Below are 9,637 nucleotides of genomic sequence, written 5' to 3'. Positions count from 1 at the left end.
TTGTCATGTTATTTCCCAAGGAGGACAGAAAGATGACTCACTCTTTCCTCTTGCATAGTTATCAAAAATTGCTGTATATTATTGGTGGTTGAGGCAAGTTTCTTTCATCCTCATGTATCATTATAGTCAGGTAAATGTGAGGGTGGTTGTAAATTTGGAAGAAAGTTCTACCTCCAGTGTATGGCTCTACACTGTATCCATTCTGCTCTTTTGCATCTTGTGTGGTGGTGTTCTGATCCTCATAACTTTTGTTGTTGTTGTTAATCTTCACCTGAGAATATTTTGACCATTAATGTTTTAGAGAGAGTGGAAGGTAGGGAGAGGGACTGTCTGTGTGAGCACACGAGAGAGAGAGAGAGAGAGAGAGAGAGAGAGAGACAGAGAGAGATATCACGATGTGAGAGAGACACCTGGTTTGGTTGCCTCCCACATGTGCCCAGATCATGGCTGGAATTGAACCTGCCACCCAGTTAGTGCCCTTGACCAGAAACTGACCCTGGGACCCTTTGGGGCACAGACCCACGCTCTTACCACTTAGCCACACCGGCCAGGGCCAACCTCATAATCTTTGGTCTCTTCTGTTATTTCATTACCTCTACTTTGTGGATATCACTCTTCCTTCCTTATCTCCCCCTGGACCAGCAGCGTTTTAGTCTAGTGTGACAGAAAAGGTTTTGACACAGTGAAGCCTCTTATAGTCTGTTTTTCAGTTGATATTTTTAGCTTCTAGTAAGATAATTCCTTTCTGTTGTATTTGAGTTTTGGTGTGATCATTAATTCTGAAAAAAATATATGAAATTGATCTGTAAGTAAGGACTACACACAAAAAATTTGAATACATTTTTAAAAATTATTTTTTATTTTAATGTTCATTTATTTAATCCTCACTTGAGGACATGCTTAGAGAGAGGGAGAGAGAGAGAGAGAGAGAGAGAGCGAGAGAGAGAGAGAGAGAGATTGGTTGCCCTCCCTATGTGCCCCAACTGGGAATTGAACCTGCAACCCAGGTATATGCCCTGACTGGGAATCGAACTGGGCAACCTTTCAATGCACAGGATGATGCTCCAACAAACGGAGCCACTCCAGCCTGGGCTCAGATACATTTTTAAATGCCAGTGCTTTGTGTTTAACTGCATAATTGTGAAACCAAGTCGTTTTTGTGCTTTTATACAGACTGTGGAGGAATTTTGCCAGGCAAGTTTCCTGAAGTCATGTGCCTGCATCCATGGTGATTTTGTATGCAGTGTTATCTGAAACATTCCCATGTCACGGAGGACAGATTGGGTCAGATACACTAAGATATGCCCTGGTACACAGGGATGGTTAAAACATGCGATTTCCCACATAGACATGGGCTCTGTTTGTCGTATCACTGCAGGTTTGTGCCCTACAGCAGAGGATTATGATAAACATTTATTTTGTTAAATTTAAAATAATTTTACAATGTGTGCCAAATGTATAATGTGCTCACAACACTATTGAATAAGCTCCTGAGAAGAGAGACATCTGTATCTAGGTGTGGATGGGCACTGAAGCCTTGGCTAGTACTTGTATTGGTCCTGTGATTGTTGCGGGTGTTAGATACCAGCTTTGGCTCCATGCATTCTGAACTTTCTCTCCCACCTCCAGGTGCTGTGTGGCACGTTCACACCATCATACAAGCTCTGGACCTGTGCCTTTGTCCAGGATGCTGGAGGTGTGCTCAGCTTCCTGGAGATTCTACCTCCGTCCGCCCACAGACAGCCTACGTGGGAGGGAGGGAGGAGGAGAGGTAGGCTAGTACACAGGCCACGGCAGCATGATATAATCGGTCCATGTCAGAGGGAAGCCCAGGGACGTGGGGAGTCAGAGAGAAGGGGACCTGGATCAGCTTGGAGGGCAGGAAAAGCATCCTTGGGGAGATGGTGTTCACACTGAAACCCGGATGAGGACCAGCGCTGAGCCAGATAAACCGGGAGAGAGAGGCATTTCAGGAGGAGGATACAGTGTGAGCAAGGATCCAGAGGTGTGGGTGTACCCAGAGTCCAGGGAGAGGAATGGAGAGAAAAGGGGCTCAATAAAAACGCAGGGGTGAAGTCACAAAAGGCCTGGAGGACCATGCTAAAGGGGCTCTAACCCTGCCTGGTGGGGAGATATTGAAAGAGGTAGGTTAGATTTACATTTAGAAAGCTCACTTGAAGCAGTGTTGAATTTTATAGGAATGGAGTAGGGATGGTGCTGGTGCAATAGTATAAGAGGAGCTGTATGTGAGAAGAAAAGGTCCAGATATTGGGGAGTAATGAGAAATGTGGGGGAAAAGACTTTGGACGAGTGGGGATTTCCTAGGATAATAGTCCCGGTGTCTGGGTCGATGGGATGTTGAGAGAGGAGGCAGAGGAAGAGAAGCAGGCTGGTTGCGGGGAGGTGATAAGCTGCTTGAGCTTCTTATAGGACATCTCAGTAAAGATGCTGCGAGAAGGGACGCCGGATGTACCCCCTGTGCTGGGGAGGAGCCTGCAATGGCATTGACTTTGGAGTCAGCGAAGCTGCAGCATGCACGAGCTCTTCACAGGAGAGAGTGGGGCATCAGAGTCAAGGACATAGCACCAAACCCGAAACCCGAACACGAAAGGCAAAGGAGAGGAGAAATGTGCATCGGAGAATGGGAAGAAATGGGCAAAGTGTTGAGAAAGTCTGTGTCCAGGGAAGTTTTCCTGAATTTGGGTATGACCCCAGAACAGGATGGGATCAGGCCGAGCTTCCAAGGAGCACCTGATGGCCGGGGAAGCCCACATAGTGGCAAGCATGCTTTCCATTTCACAGTTCCAGGTAAGTTCCCATGTTGGCATCATCTAGTGATTGTACCAATAATTTGAAGGGGAAAACCACTTTCATTCTCTTTTTATACTTCCCCAGGGGGACTCAAGGAAATAGAAAATCACAAGACTCTCAGTATCTGAGGTAGACATCCCATGCAATTAGTAGAGAACACAGACAAATAGAAGATGTGAATTTTTGCCTAAAATTATCTTATAACTCTATCTCCATGGCCTAAAATGTAAACCTAGCATTTACATATACATGTATATTTACTAATGACATTATTTTAACTCTTATTAGTTTTGTTTTGCATATTCTATTTAGATGAAAACTAATATCTCTTATCTCAGCTAATTAGCCAGGATACTATGTAGCTTAACACACACAAGTTTTTTCTCACTTATAGTTCGTATCTCCCGTGGATCAGTGAGAGTTCTGCTCCACACGGTCACTCTGGATCCAGTCTGACAAAAAGTCCACCATCAAGAGACACGCCCTCTGGAACACCTCAGTCCCCTTCGCCGGGAAGAGAGAGCTGTGGTGTCACATCCTGGCTCTACAATGCTAGTCCCAGAAGGGACAGGAACCACTTTGGTCCCTAGCCCTTTGGCCAAGACTAGCCATGCAGCCCCATCTAACTGCACGGGGGTGGGAAGCATGAAGGAGCCCATCCATATATGGTGGGTGCTACATGTTCCTGCCCCACTCACTACCATATAAATCCCAAGTCCCAAAGCCAGTTTATTGATTTTTTTTTTAGAGAGAGAGGAAGGGAGAGGGATAGAGAGAAACAATGATAAGAGAGGAACATCATCAATAGGCTGCCTCTTGCACACCCCCTACTGAGGATTGAGCCTACAACCCGGGCATGTACCCTGATCAGGAATGGAACCGGTGACCTCTCGGTTCCTGGGTCGATGCTCACCTGTAGAGCCACACCAGCCAGGCCAAAGCCACTTTAGATCAGAACATGTAAATAAGCAATAATAAAATACCTTTTTAATAATATTAACAATTCATAATAAAATATTTCTATTGAAAATTATCTAAACAAATATAAATAGAAATACATCAATGTCTGGTTTCATTGGAAGCCATTTATTTTTTAAAAATCTAGTTACTTAGATTTTGACATAGTTGTAATATTAATTATAATACACATTGATTTTACATTAATATATTTTCTAATATTAATTAAGAGTAAGTAGAATAGGTTTTACTATTGTTGTTTTTATAAGAAATTAAGTATAGGAAATGCAGACAATTATATCCATAAAATCTTTTAGCTATTTTGCCTTTTCTGTAAAACCCAATCTTTGTATAATTTAAATATATCATGATATGTTTCTATCTTTGCTTTTTTTAGTAAGTGCACAAATACTGCAGAGATAAAACACACAGCCACTTACAAAGAATTGGAGTTTCAACAATAACTTAATTCACCAAAAGATGTGTTTTTTTCTGATTCCAATTTATAAGGAAATTACTAGACTATGAAATGTTAAATTTTACCATTTTTATTATACAACATGTTTTTATTGGGAACTAAAAGTATTCAAAGTTCCTAAGTTTGGAATTCCCAATTACTTGGAGAAAATAAAGCTCATATATACATTTTTTTTAAAGTCAGGAGATAGTTTTATTTCCTTTTCTTGGCTCAGAGCCCACCATTTCATAGGCCAAGATTAAAAGTGACAGTTTAAAAAAAATAACTTTTAGCCTTATGTGTAAAGAAAAGCACTCCTCTCGTTTACTCTCCTTTACTCTCACACCCACAACACTCTGACACCAGATGTGTGGGCTTTTCGCATAATCCAGGACTTCTCTGTGGCACCAGCGGGTGTCCCGTAATTCACCTTGATTCCTACGCGGTCTTCCTGGTGGTAGCCTCAGATCCCACCAGTTGAAAGCCCCAGGTTGTCACCTGCACTTCTGACTGATCAATTATAAATTGGGGTCCCCACAACCCCTTCCCTGGGCTTCATAATTTGCTGGAATGGCTCACAGAACTCAGGGAAGCGCTGTGTTTACGAGTTTATTATAAAGGATATAACAAAGGGTATCAGTGAACAGCCAGATGATGAGACGAGAGTCTGGAGGAACCCTGAGCCCAGGAGCTGATATTCCTGTGGAGCTGGGGTGCGCCAATCCCCTCACTTACCCAGAAGTTCTGTGAACCCCACACACTGGGATTTTATGGAGGCTTCCTCAGGTGACATGATGGAGCATTAGCTGAATCTCCAGCCCCTTTCCCCTCCCAGAGGATGGGGGAGGGGAGGGTTGAAAGTCTTAAGCTTCTAGTCCTGGCTTGGTCTTCCTGGTGATGAGCCCCCATTCAGGAGCCCACCCACAGTCGCCCCATTAGAACAGAAGGCACTCCTGTCACTCAGGAAATTCCAAGGGATTTAGGACCCTGAGTTGGGAACTGGAGTCCAGGACCAAATATTAGAACCAATATTAGTGCTCTTATCACTTAGGAAATTGCAAGGGATTTAGAAGTTCTGTGCCAGGAACCAGGGGCAGAGAGTAACACATATATATTTTCTATTATTCACACCTTGGAAGAAATTTTTATGTTATTTTATGTTTCTCTTAAGCTCATATTATTATAGCTCAGTATAATTTTGGAATGTTACCAGTTTTCATAGCATATAAATTACTTTCTTATTGAAAGGTTATACTTAAAAATAAAAGTAGTAACTAAACCACAGTTTTTTTTTATTTTTGAATCTATCTTGAAGTTACTAAAAGTCATAACTTGTAGCTCTTTGTAAATACTTGCCTTTATTTCATGTTTATCCTGGCCAGAACATGTTTATTTCTCAAGAAGACTTAAGAAGCTTTTAAAAATCACTTTTGCAATGGGGGTTTTAGATTTTCAATTACATATTTTATGTCAGATATTTAGGAACATGCCCCTTAGTTATCAGACAGTGTCTCTTTCCCTCTTTGTGACTTACTATCTCTGAATATCGTTTGGAAGCTATAAATTACATTATGGAACATTTGTATAAATTATAGAGCACCGAGTTGACAGCCTTTTCTTCTTCTTTTGACAGACGTCTTTGTATTTGAAAATGAGGAGAGAGATCACGTTTGGTATCAGGAATCCATTTATCTGCAAACAGCAAAAACAACAACACAGTCAACGCCTCTTAACCGTTGATTGGAGTGAGGAGGGGAGGCAGCAGGGCCCAGGCTGTTTGTTACTCGGCTCAGCCAAGCCACGGGGGGTCCCGGCTGCTCTGCTTGTCTCCGCTCTGTCCCCCTCAGCAGGCACGCCTTCTGCCTCGGGAGCCGTGTCCTGTGGTTACAAGGTGGCTGCTGCCCTGCAAATCTGCTCCATGTTCCAGTTTGGAGTAAGAAGAAGGCGAAGAGCACAGGTGACCTCCTAGCAACACCTTGCCTTTTAACCCAGGCCAGAGCGTCCTCCTCAGGGGCTTCCACCTGCATCTTATTGGCCAGAACGGAGTTGAGGCCTTGCTTAGCCGCCAGGGTGCTGGGAGATCGCGTAGTTTTAACCATTCTGTTCATAAGCAAGAAAGTGGGAATGGATGCCGAACAGGCAATCAGCAGGACTTGCTAAACTTACCTGAATGAAAATAAAGTTATTCATATCATTTAAAGCTTAACATATACCTATTTTAACAGTATGAAAATAACATTCAGACCTTAATCGAAGACTTGCTGAAGCCTTTTAACACACGGACCCAAGTGTGCAAAATGATCGCTAGACTATGGAATCTTGCATTTCCCAGCTTTGCTCTATCATGTGCTTTAATTCCCTTCGGCCCTGCTCTTGTTGAGTCTGAAGCACGTGTTCCTGATCAGCGGACAGCTCGCCATCTCGTGGTTCTGCCCTCGTTGACCGTGGCTCACGAGGGTATGTGTTGATCTGCATCCAACAGCAGACGGGAACGAGTCCGGAGGACACTGTTCACAGCGGTTTCTAAGGCCAGGCTGGGAGTGGCTGACACCACGTCCACGCACGTGCCTTTGACGAGGACTTCACATAGGACCACGTCAACTGCAGCCCCGTGGCAAGGAGGGGGATGGGGAACTGCTCCCCAGGAAGAAGGGGGAGGGGATGGGGAGAGCCAACCAGTGTCCGCCTCCCAGCTGATTTGGCTGCTCAACAATTACCAGGTTCTTCTGGGAAATACTGGCTGGGTCTGGTGATTCGCGGTTAGTGGGGCTGCGTTTCTCTCCTCCACAACTTGCTGCGGGAACATCACAGCAAAGACAAGCTTTTGTGTGGAATCTAAAGACCAAACTAAACAAATAAACAGAAACAGACTCACAGATGCAGAGAACAAACTGCCGGTTGGTTGCCAGAAGGTAAGCGGTTGGGGGACTGGGTGGGAAAGGAAACATAGTCAATAATATTGTAAAAACTATATGGTGCCAGGTGGGTACTAGACTTATTGGGGGGGGGGGGTTCCTTTGTAAATTATGTAAATGTCTAACCACTAGGCTGTAGACCTGAAACTAATATAAAATAATATTGAGCGTCAACTGTAAATTGAAAAAAAGGGGGACTCATTTTGGGCTTCTGATCTCTGAAACAAAAAGCAGTACCCCCAAGAATACTCCCCCCAAATAAAACCAAAACCAAGCTCTGAACTCAATTCTGGTCAATGTACAAGAAATCACAGACAGACACAAGTTACGCTGGTAGACAAGGAAGTCTCCATGCACTCTGTTCTCAGTGACGGCGCGAGCACCTCGAATGAAAGGTTCACTCCAAGACAGACCCAGAGATAGTCCAGACATTCGAAGGGCAGGGCCAGCCAGCCATAAAGTTGGGGGGCTGATGAGGTGCCCTGGAAAGTGGGGGCTCACAGGTAGTGGTGCTCTGGACCTCAGTGCTGTTCCTAAGGAAGCCAGTTGCTGCGTTTGCTTTCTTGCCTGTTAATAAAGGGCCATGGAGACCCAAGCCATTTCTCAGGCAGCCACATATTCCAAGCACCCCCCCCCCCATTTCATCAATTCAGATGGCTTTATTAGTAGTAGTAGTAGCAGCAGTACTAATTTGAACCTGAGGTACAAAAACATTGACTCCACTCATGTCATGCTGTCATCCTTGGCCTCGGTTCTATTCCCACTTCAGTCCCTTCCTCCGGTAGGCAATCCTAATGTGTGGAGGCATGTTCTTTTATCTGTATGTGTTCTTGAAAACATGTATAGTTTTGTGTGCATCTATTGTTAATTTTTATTGATTGTTGGAGTAGAAATATTGTTACTTAATGTTCTTTTCCCTTTATCACTATTCTTACATGATTTACCCATGTTGTTATGTGGGTTAAGTTGGGTTTCTCAGGAAACAGAGTCTGAGATAGAGATGAGCATGAAGGAAATTTACTGGGAATTTCTGTTCTCCAAATTTCCCTTTGAGAGAGCGTGGGAGAGAGGGGAGCAGGACTGGGCAGAGGAAGAACTGACCTCTGGAGAGCTCTAGAGCTGGATGGCCTTGCTGAGTTGCCATGACTTAAGGTCAGGGTCCTGGCCTCAAGTTATCAACCAGTTGTTGGCTGTGGGCTGCCCTGGAAGTGTGACCATTTGTTGAAGAGACTGTCTTTATTCCATTGTCAAATATTAATTGGCCGTAGTGGTGTGGGTCAATCTCTGGGGTCTCTGTTCTGATCCATTGGTCTATATGCCTGTTCTTATAACAGTAAAAGGCTGTTTTGGTTACAATGGCTTTGTAGTATAGTTTGATACCCGGTATTGTGATCTTTCCTACTTCATTCTTTCTCAAGATTGCTGCAACTATTCAGGGTCTTTTATGGTTCCATATAAATTTTTGAAGTATTTGTTCTAGCTCTGTGAAGTATGCCATTGGTATTTTAATAGGGATTGCATTGACCCTATAGATTGCTTTGAATAGTATAGACATTTTAATGATTTAATTCTTCCAATCCATGAACATGGTATAAGCTTCAATTTGTTTGTATCTTCCTCTATTTCTTTTTTCAATGTCCTATAGTTTTCCAAGTACAGGTCTTTTACCTCCTTGGTTAAGTTTATTCCTAGGTATCTTATTTTTTGTTGTTGTTGTTGTTGCAATGATAAATGGGATTGCTTTTTAAATTTTCCTGGGAGTTCATTATTGGTGTATAAAAATGCCATGGATTTGTGGATGTTGATTTTGTATCTTGCTACCTTGATGAATTCATTTATTAAGTCTAGTAGTTTTGCCGAAACCGGTTTGGCTCAGTGGATAGAGCGTCAGTCTGCGGACTGAAGGGTCCCAGGTTCAATTCCGGTCAAGGGCATGCACATTTGTTGCGGGCACATCCCCGGTGGGGGTTGTGCAGGAGGCAGCTGGTCGATGCTTCTCTCTCATCGATGTTTCTGGCTCTCTATCCCTCTCTCTTTCTCTTTGTGGAAAAATCAATAAAATATATTTAAAAAAAAAAGTCTAGTAGTTTCCTGGGCTCCACCAACTTTTGATTCTTTTCTAAAAGCTCTTTAATTTTTGCCAATCAGATGGGTCTATGATGTCTGATTTGGCTTTAAATTTGTATTTTGATAATTGCTAATGGGTTTGAGAATATCTTTATATGTCTTTTAGTCCCTTGAGTGGTCTCTGCTGTGACTAGTCTTCCTATTCTTTATCTATTTTCTACAAAGTTCTAAAAAATATATTTCTGATTGTTTTAAGCTGGTAAACAAACCTCAGATTTAAATAATGATATCCTAAGAGGGAAACAACCCTCTCTAGAGTGTGGACTCCTGTTCAAAATATTTCAAGTGTTAACTATTCTCTTTCTTTTTCTCTTTCACTCTCTCTCACACACAGTGCTGTTTATTATGACGTATTTTTTGAAGAAATTAT

The 9,637-nt window shown here is 42.9% G+C and overlaps 1 long non-coding RNA gene across 1 annotated transcript; it reads left to right on the top strand.

The window, feature by feature from the left end:
* Positions 1-2,437: 2,437 nt before the first annotated feature.
* Positions 2,438-6,271, top strand: LOC129147130 (uncharacterized). Its single transcript, XR_008554471.1, has 3 exons — positions 2,438-2,808; positions 2,896-2,986; positions 5,859-6,271. It is a non-coding gene; the product is annotated as an uncharacterized LOC129147130 (long non-coding RNA).
* Positions 6,272-9,637: the final 3,366 nt, after the last annotated feature.

This window comes from Eptesicus fuscus, chromosome 18 (genome assembly GCF_027574615.1).
Source record: "Eptesicus fuscus isolate TK198812 chromosome 18, DD_ASM_mEF_20220401, whole genome shotgun sequence".
Taxonomy (NCBI): Eukaryota; Metazoa; Chordata; class Mammalia; order Chiroptera; family Vespertilionidae; genus Eptesicus; species Eptesicus fuscus.
Note: the sequence above shows the minus strand (reverse complement) of the source record. Positions and strands in the feature narration are given on the sequence as shown.